The sequence below is a fragment of the Nomascus leucogenys genome, chromosome X, assembly GCF_006542625.1.
Source record: "Nomascus leucogenys isolate Asia chromosome X, Asia_NLE_v1, whole genome shotgun sequence".
In the NCBI taxonomy this organism is placed as follows: Eukaryota; Metazoa; Chordata; class Mammalia; order Primates; family Hylobatidae; genus Nomascus; species Nomascus leucogenys.
This window is the reverse complement of record NC_044406.1, coordinates 47,600,346-47,609,731: the sequence shown is the minus strand read 5'-3', so window position 1 is coordinate 47,609,731 and position 9,386 is coordinate 47,600,346.

Sequence of the window (9,386 nt, the reverse complement as noted above, 5' to 3'; positions counted from 1 at the left end):
GCTCTGTCAGGGAAGACATACAGGAAGAGTGATCACAAGCATAATTCTGAATATTGCCCTGGAACCTAAAGCAGGGCTAGATAACCCAGCCCAGGCAACCACAGAGGACCTCCAGGAGGAAATGACATTTCTACTGGGGCTTGGAGGATGAATAGGAGTTAATTAGCTACTGAGGAAGATGAGCACTCCAGGCAGGCTGATCAGCAAGTGCTAAATTGAGAGGCAAGCCTGAGGCTGGAATAGTGGAAGAAACATACACAGGCTAAGGTAGAAAGAACATCTTTGGCTACCTTTATGATTTTCACAAATACCACAAAATTAATAGTGAAGAATACAATGATAACAGTGGATGATTAACAATAAATACAATGATAGGAATCATCACTTATTTTTGTGTATGTTTCTGTCTTCCCCTCCCAACTAGATAATTAATTCCTGCAGGAAGGGATAATGCATTATCTTTTATTCATCCATTCAAGAATAATTTATTGAGCAACAACTCTGTGTCAGATATTGTGCTCATCATTAGGCATATGCCATTATAAACAAGAAGCAATGTGAATTCTGGGAAAATTAAATATGGAAATAGACCATTACAATAAACCTAATTCACATTCCAATGGAGCAGTACTCAACAGCTTTAACCAAACAGCACAGAAGAGTGCCGTTTGCCCCTAGCAGTGTTTGTTTGCCTTTTCAACTTGATGAAATCTATGTCTCTTTCATCAATTAAAGTGAACTTACTTTCCTTTCATTTTTTTATTAGAAGATTCCCAAAGAGATAAAATGTTCTTATTACTTCTTTCTTACTGTCCAGCTTTTCATTAACGGATATTTCAGCGAATGTCTCATGATGCCACAGGCGGTTTCAATAAAGTAGGCTGTGCAGAACAGAGTTAACCAGATATTATCTAAGTTGTACATTTCGCTTTTTTTTAAGCAGGAAGCTTGACAGGGGATAGAAAATTTGTTTTAAAATTAGATTCTTCAGAGCTTTCCATTTTTTCCCCAGTGACTCTGTTAATCTTTTTAAAAACACATATAGAGGGATAAAGTGATGAAAGAGTCAGGCGTTACAGCCAGGATAGCTTTTTAATAATGTTAAATTGGAAGTGTTATAGGGCTCCTGGTTCTGCCCAGTGCAGTGTTCATCATCAGCTTGGATCCTAATCTGAAAGCATCCAAATCTTTCCCTTGAGGTCAATGAGAAGGTGGTAGGGGACCCTTCAATGGGGCAAGACCTTGCTTTTGTACCCAAGGACTTGTTTAGGGGGGATCACACATCCTGAGGCAACACAAAAGTTGGAGGAGCCCAGCTTCAATCCAAGTCAAGGCCTTTCACAGGAAAATGGGCTACAGAATCTAGGCCCACCTCAAAAGTTCACAGGCTGGTTTAAGATGCCAAAGGAAAGACCTACCCCAGAGCCAGGGACTGGTCAGGTATTTGATCAAAGTAAAGTTGGCAGGGAAATAGTCAAATGACAAGTGGGCATTCACAACTCACCTCAGTAGACTGACAGCCATGTGGAGGTGTTGACCTGGCTTATAGAGACAAGATTGAGACAGACAGAAAAATAACTTTTACTTCCCAAAGAACCAGAATATGGCCCTTTTCCTTATGGTTCCATTGTCATAGTATGAGCAGGACAGGGAACATGGGGGCACATTACAGAGAGGTTGGCCCCAGAACACACAAAGTCAGGCAGAGACACCAAGCCACAAGTCTTCAGAAAGATAGAGGTCATCCCCAAACATGCTATAGAGCATGTTGAAGAAAAACAAGGCCTTATTTGCATTATAAGTGCTAAGCAATCTGCACCCAAAGTGAATTTTTTTTTACAATGAGTAATGTCAAGACTAAGAATATTTCTACAACTTGGCAGGGTATGGTGGCTTATGCCTGTAATCCTAGCACTTTGGGAGGCTGATGTGGGCAGATTGCTTGAGCTCAGGAGTTTGAGACCAGCCTGGGCAATATAGTGAGACCTCATCTCTAAAAGAAAATAATAACTTAAAAAAATAAAAAAGAATACTTCTACAACTCATACATGGGGCCCTAAACAAGGAATGATGTATCAGAACAGACATGAAAAGAACTGTATGGCACACAGAGGAAGGTCAAATAGCAAAAATTCTGATCAAGAAGAAGTGAAAATCAGAACAAACATTTCTTAAGAACATTGGGTCAAGGATTTTCACCAATTATTTTAGTAAGAAGAAAATTAGAAATAAGTATTAGGGGCCGAATACTAATTATTGGTTGTTGAACAGTTATTTTGAATGAATTTTTGTGTTTTATATAATTCTAACTTCACCGTGTAAGCTCACTGATGCAGAATCAATTATTTGGTTACATTTATGTAGCCTTGAGTTAAATAATCTCTCCATGTTTTATTATAAAATAGATATTTATGTCATGTAGACTCCTGATGATGATTGCAATCAAGAGTCTGGTAACTATGGGTAATCAGATAAGAAAAGTAGCTCTTCTTATAGATGGCTACTGTAGTAAGACATATTCCTGGCTGGGAGAGTTATTCGTTACAAAATGATGCTCATAACTTGGACTTGCATTAACTTGAACTCTTCTAAGTAATAGAAAGCCAATTTTTATGAATGGTTGAAACAAAGTATTTGTTTGTATGGGAGAGGGCAAATTAGAGACACTACAGGAAGTTAAAGCCTATGGCTGAGGGTAACGTGTCTACTCCCACAGAACTGAGGATTCTATGCTCACAAATCAACCAAAATCCAAGAGACTGTGTCACAGCCTGGAATACCTGGGAAACGAACAGGAGGTATTCTTATATCTGAAAGTTTGTATCCTTTGACCAACATCTCATTTTTCCATCCCTGAGCTTCTGGCAGTCGCCATTCTACTCTCTGTTTCTATGAGTGTGACTTTTTTTAGATTTCACATATAAGTGAGATTATGCAGTATTTGTCTTTTTCTGTATGTCTTACTTCATTTAGCATAATGTACTACAGTTTCTTATCCATGTTGTCACAAATGGCAGGATTTTATTCCTTGTTATGGCTGAATAGTATTCTACTGTGTATATATACCACATTTTCTTTATCCATTCATCTATTGATGGACACTTAGGTTGATTGCATGTGTTGGCTATTGTAAATAATGCTGCAATGAACATGAGACTACAGATCTCTCTTCGATATACTGATTTCATTTCCTTTGTATATATACCTGGAATATATACAAAGGGTTATATGGTTATATGGGTTATATATCAGTTCTATTTTTAGTTTTTTTGGGAAACCATCATATCAGCTGTGGTGGAAATTTCCACCAACCCACCAACAGTGTACAAGGGTTCCATTTTCTCCACATCTTCACCAACACTTATCTCTTTTTCTCTCTCTTTTTATAATAGTGCATAAGGTGATATCTCATTATAGTTTTGACTCACATTTCACTCATGATTAGTGACATTGAGCACCCTTTCAGGTGTCTGTTGGCTTTTTGTATGTCTTATGTGGAGAAATGTCTATTCAGGTCCTTTGCTCATTTTTTAATTGAGTTATTTGATTTTTTTTTTTTTTTTTTTTTTTTTTTGCTGTTGAGTTGTATGAGTTCCTTTTATATTTTGGATACCAGCTTTTTATCAGATATATGATTTGCTAATATTTTATCTCATTCCATAGTTACCTTTTCATAGTGTTGACTGTTTCCTTTGCTGTGCAGAAACTTCTTAGTTTGATGTAGGCCTCTTGTTTATTTTGTATTTTGTTGCCTGTGCTTTTGGTATCATATCCAAAAAACAACAACAACGAAACACTGCCAAGACCAATGTCAAGGAGTTTTTATTTCCTGTTTTCTTCTAGGTGTTTTATGGTTTCAGGTCTTATATTTAATTAAGTCTATATTCCTTTTTTAGTTAATTTTTGTATACAGTGCATGATAAGGGTGCAATTTAATTATTTTGCATGTGAATACCCAGTTTTCTCAACACCATTTATGGAAGAGACTGCCCTTTCTTGATTGTGTTTTTCTTAGCACCTTTGTCAAACAGTAATTGACTGTATATGCATGGGTTTATTTCTGGGCTCTCTTCTATGTTTCATTGGTGTATGTGTCTGTTTTTATGCTAGTAACATACTGTTTTGATTACTATAGCTTTGTAACATAGTTTGAAACCAGGAAGCGTCATGCCTCCAGCTTTGTTCTTCTTTCTCAAGATTGTTTTGGCAATTTGGGTCTTTTGTGGTTCCATATGAATTTTAGGATCATTTATTCTATTTTTTTGAAAAATGTCTTTGGGATTCCTTGAATCTGTAGATCACTTTGGGTAGTAAGAACATTTTGACAATATTAATTATTCAATCCATAAGCAAGGGATACCTATAAAACATATTTTAAAGTTTCTGTGACTAAAGCAGAGTGGCATCAGTTCATGAACAGACAAAATATTCAACAGATTGGAAATTAAAGAAATTGATTCAATAGCATATAGAAATTTATCATGTAATTAAAAGGAGCATCACAAATCCGTGAGGAAAAAGTGGAGATTGTCATTTCTCCATAAATTTTATTTAAGCAGTCTCAAACTTACAGAAAATTTGCAAGTACAGTACAAAGAACCTTTTATTCCCCTGAAGCATTTGAGAATAAGTTGTTGACATTATGTTCTATCACTACCCCCAGTACTTTAGTGTGTATTTTCTATGAACAAAGTCATTCTCCTACATAACTATAATATGGCCCTCAAAGTCAGAAAATTAACAATGAATTATAACTACCAACTAATCCTCCTATCCCATTCAATTTTTGCCAATTGTATCAATAATACCCTTTCCAGCAAAAGAACCCAGTCCTGGATCACATGTTGCCTTTAGTTGTGCAGTCCCTGTAGACTCCTTTAATTTAGAATAGTTCTCAATCTTGCCTTGACTTTTCATGACCTTGACACTTTAGATGAATTTTGTATAATTACAAGACATTTTGTAGAATGTCCTTTAATTTGGGTTTTTCTGATGTTTCCTTGTTATTAGATTCCTATTGTGTATCCTTGGCAGAAATATTATAGAGGCACATTTGTGTTCTCCTAATTGCCTCCTATTCTGTGGTGCACAATTTTAATTTGTCCCATTACTGGTGATGCTAATTTTGATTTCTTGGTTATAGTGGTATCTGCCAGGCTTCTACTATAAAATTACACTTTTTACTTTTGTAGTAACTATTTTGTGGAAAAGTACTTTGATACTATGTAAATACCTTGGTCTTCATCAAATCTTCAATGTATTCACTTATTTATATCAGTATTAACTCACAGATTCTTATTTTATTCAATGAGTTGTAATCCATTGCTAACTTTATTTATTTTCATACTCAAATTATCTGCGAGTTAGCCAGTGGGTATCCCTTCAAGATGACTTCTCTGTGTCTAAAATTTCCCTCAAAATGTAGTATTTAATAAATGTTATCAAAATAACTGTATAGCCTTAAATAAAAAGATAAAATTGGATCCATTCTTCACACTGTATACCAGGATACGTTCCAAACAGATCTGGAATTTAAATGTAAAACAATGAAACGTGATGAGTGAAATGCTACATAAACTGAGAGTGGGAAAAACTTCCCTAACATTGACTCAAATGCAGAAGTATCAAAAGAAAAGTTGAACAAATGTGATCAGCCTTGCCCTTGTGGTGTTCACATGATGTCCAGGACCCTTTACCTGGCTTCAAGGCATCCTGTGAGCTGACTTTAGTCTCCCCTGCTTTCAGCAGCACTCCCAATAATTCCACAACATAGATCTTCTTGGGCAAGCCTCCTCAAGTTCACCCAGGCCCATTCCAGCCTCTGCATATTTTCCAGGAACAAGGAGAGAGCCCTTCCCAGAACCCAAGCAGCTGGCACCCTCATCTCTGACTTCCCAGCCTCCAGAACCGTGAGAAACAGACTTCCATTGTTTAAGCCGCTCAGACTGTGGCATTTTGTTATGGCAGCCTGAGCAGACCAAACACAGAATGGCAGGCTCTTTTTCTCTTCTACTCTTAGCCCTCCTCAGGCTACTTTTTAAAAAATTTTTTAAATTTTGTTTACTTTTTCTGCTCATGTACCCTTTCTGAGTCACTTTGCTAAAGACTCCTGTGGCATCTCTATTACTTCTGCATGATTTCTTCCTTCTTGGTTCCCTGGTCACATGGTTTCCCAATTTCCCAAGCCTAGCTACTAAGCTACTTTGGTGAAGCCTTTCATGTTACTGGGAATGTTGCCTTTTCTCTCTCAGTAAATCAAATGACCCATTAGCCAGTCCTTGAAATACCTTATGCCCATAAAAAAATCTACAGTGGAAATGTCTTCAAATTTTACTGTGATTTCTCTAATAGATAGTCTTGAGTATAGGTAGTTGGGGGGGGGCAGATATTTTAAAATTGGAAAATTTTAGCTAAAGGATTTTTAAAAGGAAGCTGGCAGAGTTCAACTAAGTCCTTTACACACTTTTTGAAAGAAGCGATGTGACAAAGCCTATGGTCTCACTTTGGTTTCTTGTGCATTACTTGGAAAATTGCTAAAACAATGGATTTTTAACATTCTTACCATACACAAAAAAAGATAAGCTGGGGAGGTGATGGATGTGTTAATAGGCTTAATAGAATCTTTCTACAATGTATACATAGATCAAAACACCACATTGTACTCCATAAATATATACAATTATTATTTGTCAATTAAAAATAAGTGAATAAATATTATTGGTTTTAAAAAATGTTCTGTATGCTATAACAACTTTTTCACAGCTATCTGGCCATGTAGAGTAAAACTATGATTATGCTAAGGATTCCAAGATTCTCTGAACTCCTAGGGTGCTTTCTAAATTGTCTAACAGAAAAAAGATAAAATTATGCTCACTATAGAGACCCAGCCAAATGCAGTGTGTAGACTTATTTGGATCCTGATTAGAGGAAACCAATTGTATTTTGGGAACAGCTGAGGAAACTTGAATATGGGCTAGATGACATTAAGAAATTATTGTTCATATTGATATATGTCATAACAGCACGGTGGTTATATTAGAAATGTCCTTGTCAAATAGATGCATACTTAAGTATTAGAGGATGAAATGACACAGTGTTTGGGTTTTGGTGTAAAGCACTCTAGGAAAAAAAATAGTGGTGGCTTGTCGATAAAACAAAACTGGCAAAACAGTGACAGGTGTTGAAGCTGAGTGAGAGGTGCATGGGGGATTTATTATATTATTCTTTCTACTTGTATGAATTTATGAAAATTTTCAGAGTAAAATGTTTTAATAGTATATTGACTATAATTTTATTAAACATATTTTACTATGCTGAAATGATTTGAAAGTTGGTAACCAGTTGGTAACTCTGTGCAACTAGATTGAGTAATAGAGAATTTACTATAGTCTAAAGAAAATAAAGTTTTTCCATTTTTCTTACTCTGGTGAATCATTCAGTTTATTTTTTCTCCACCTGGAAATTCCCTGGAAAAAATATAAATAAACCTTTCTACCTCCTCAAGACACATGAAAATTTAATACCTTTTAATCTTTAGAGGACTAGTGATGTGAGTCACATAGCTGGTAAAGATCTTTGAAGCCATTTGTACAACCCCTCTGTTACCTCCCTCCAGCAGCCTACCTAAAGACTTGGAGGCAAAGAACAAGGTCAGCAGCAGGCAGGCTCAAACAGTGAGGGAATAGAACACCCAGAGGTCTCGAAATAGGAACAGGAAGTAATGTCATCTCTAAAATTTCCTTCTGTTAACAACAGCACCCATTTGTACAGCCAAGATGAGAACTCAGAACTCCTGGCTATGTAAAGCAAGTATAAAAAAAGCTCAAATATTGTGAAGTCACACTTTATGTGATGTAGCTCCTGTTTGTATAGTACTCTGCTATATGTGGGACATTTACTGGTAAATTCCAGGTAGCAGAACATTTTCAAGTTCCAAAAAGCACTACTCAGAGTTGGTGTTGCAAATAGAAATTGACCTGCTGAAATCAGGTTGGGTGCTATTTTGCAAAAACTGTGCTTTCTTGGCATTCAAGTGAAGTCATTTCATCAAGTGCTGAGATTTTAGGGAAATCCCAGTAATTTTCAGTCGTAATATTCACTGTAGAACTAGAAAAATTGTCATTTATTGCAAAGTGCTACAATGAAAAAAATATTATTTGAGGTATAATTTCCATGGTTAATTATCTAAATAATTGAGGTTAGAACAAGTTGTTTCTCTACATTACCAACATACCAATGCCTTATGTAAAACTCAGGTTTGGAATGTAAGGAACTAAAAGGCAACTCATCTGCCCTATCCTTCTGCAAAACAAAACAAAAACAAAAACAACTGTAGGACCGGCCTCCTCTCCTAATGTGATATTTAGGAGTCATATCCTAAACTCCACCATTTCCTGGAAGTCTGTTCTTTACTTTAGATCACAGTTGATTTAACTATGATGTGAATATGAACTAGTATTAGGTTGGTGCAAACATAATTGTGTTTTTTGCCATTAAAAGTAATGGTTAAAAAACCATTGGCCAGGTGCCATTAATCACGCCTGTAATCCTAGCACTTTGGGAGGCAGAAGCGGGCCGATCACCTGAGGTCAGGAGTTCAGGACCAGCCTGGCCAACATGGCAAAATCCTGTCTCTACTAAAAATACAAAAATTAGCCAGGAGTGGTGGTGGGCTCCTGTAATCCCAGCTACTCGGGATGCTGAGGCAGGAGAATCGCTTGAACCTGGGAGGCGGATGTTGCAGTGAGCCAAGATTAAGCCATTGCACTCCAGCCTGGGTGACAAGAGCAAAACTTCGTCTCAAAAAAGAAAAGAAAAGAAAAAGGAAACCACAATTACATACCTTTGCACCAGCTAATATAAATAGTCACTGTCCCTATCTTTGGAGGAAGAATAACTTTCTACCTACATTAAAGGAATAAGACAACTAATTGCTTATTTGGGTACTGACTGTACATCCAGTTCTGTGTCACATGTCCTTGGAGATTTAGGGAAAATATTAGAGAGCCTTTGCCCTAAAGAGGGTTGCCATATTGAGCACATAAAAATATAGATGCCCAGTTAAATTTGAATTTCAGATAATCAATGAATAAAATTTTAAGATAAATTTTCTCATGCAACATTTGCCACATACTCATACTAAAAAAATCATTTAATGTCTCTCTGAAATTCAAATTTAGGTAGATGTCCTGTATTTTATCTGGCAACCCAGTCTCCCAAAAAATATTTACTTCTGGTTCAGGAAGAGAAATCAACACATGGAAATCAATTTGAGAGTAATACGTAGTAGAATATAATCAAACGTTATATTATGGGGCACAAAAAAGGCGAAGTGTGTTAACAAAAGTGGAACTCCTCCAATAGGCAATATGCTACTCAAGGAACTA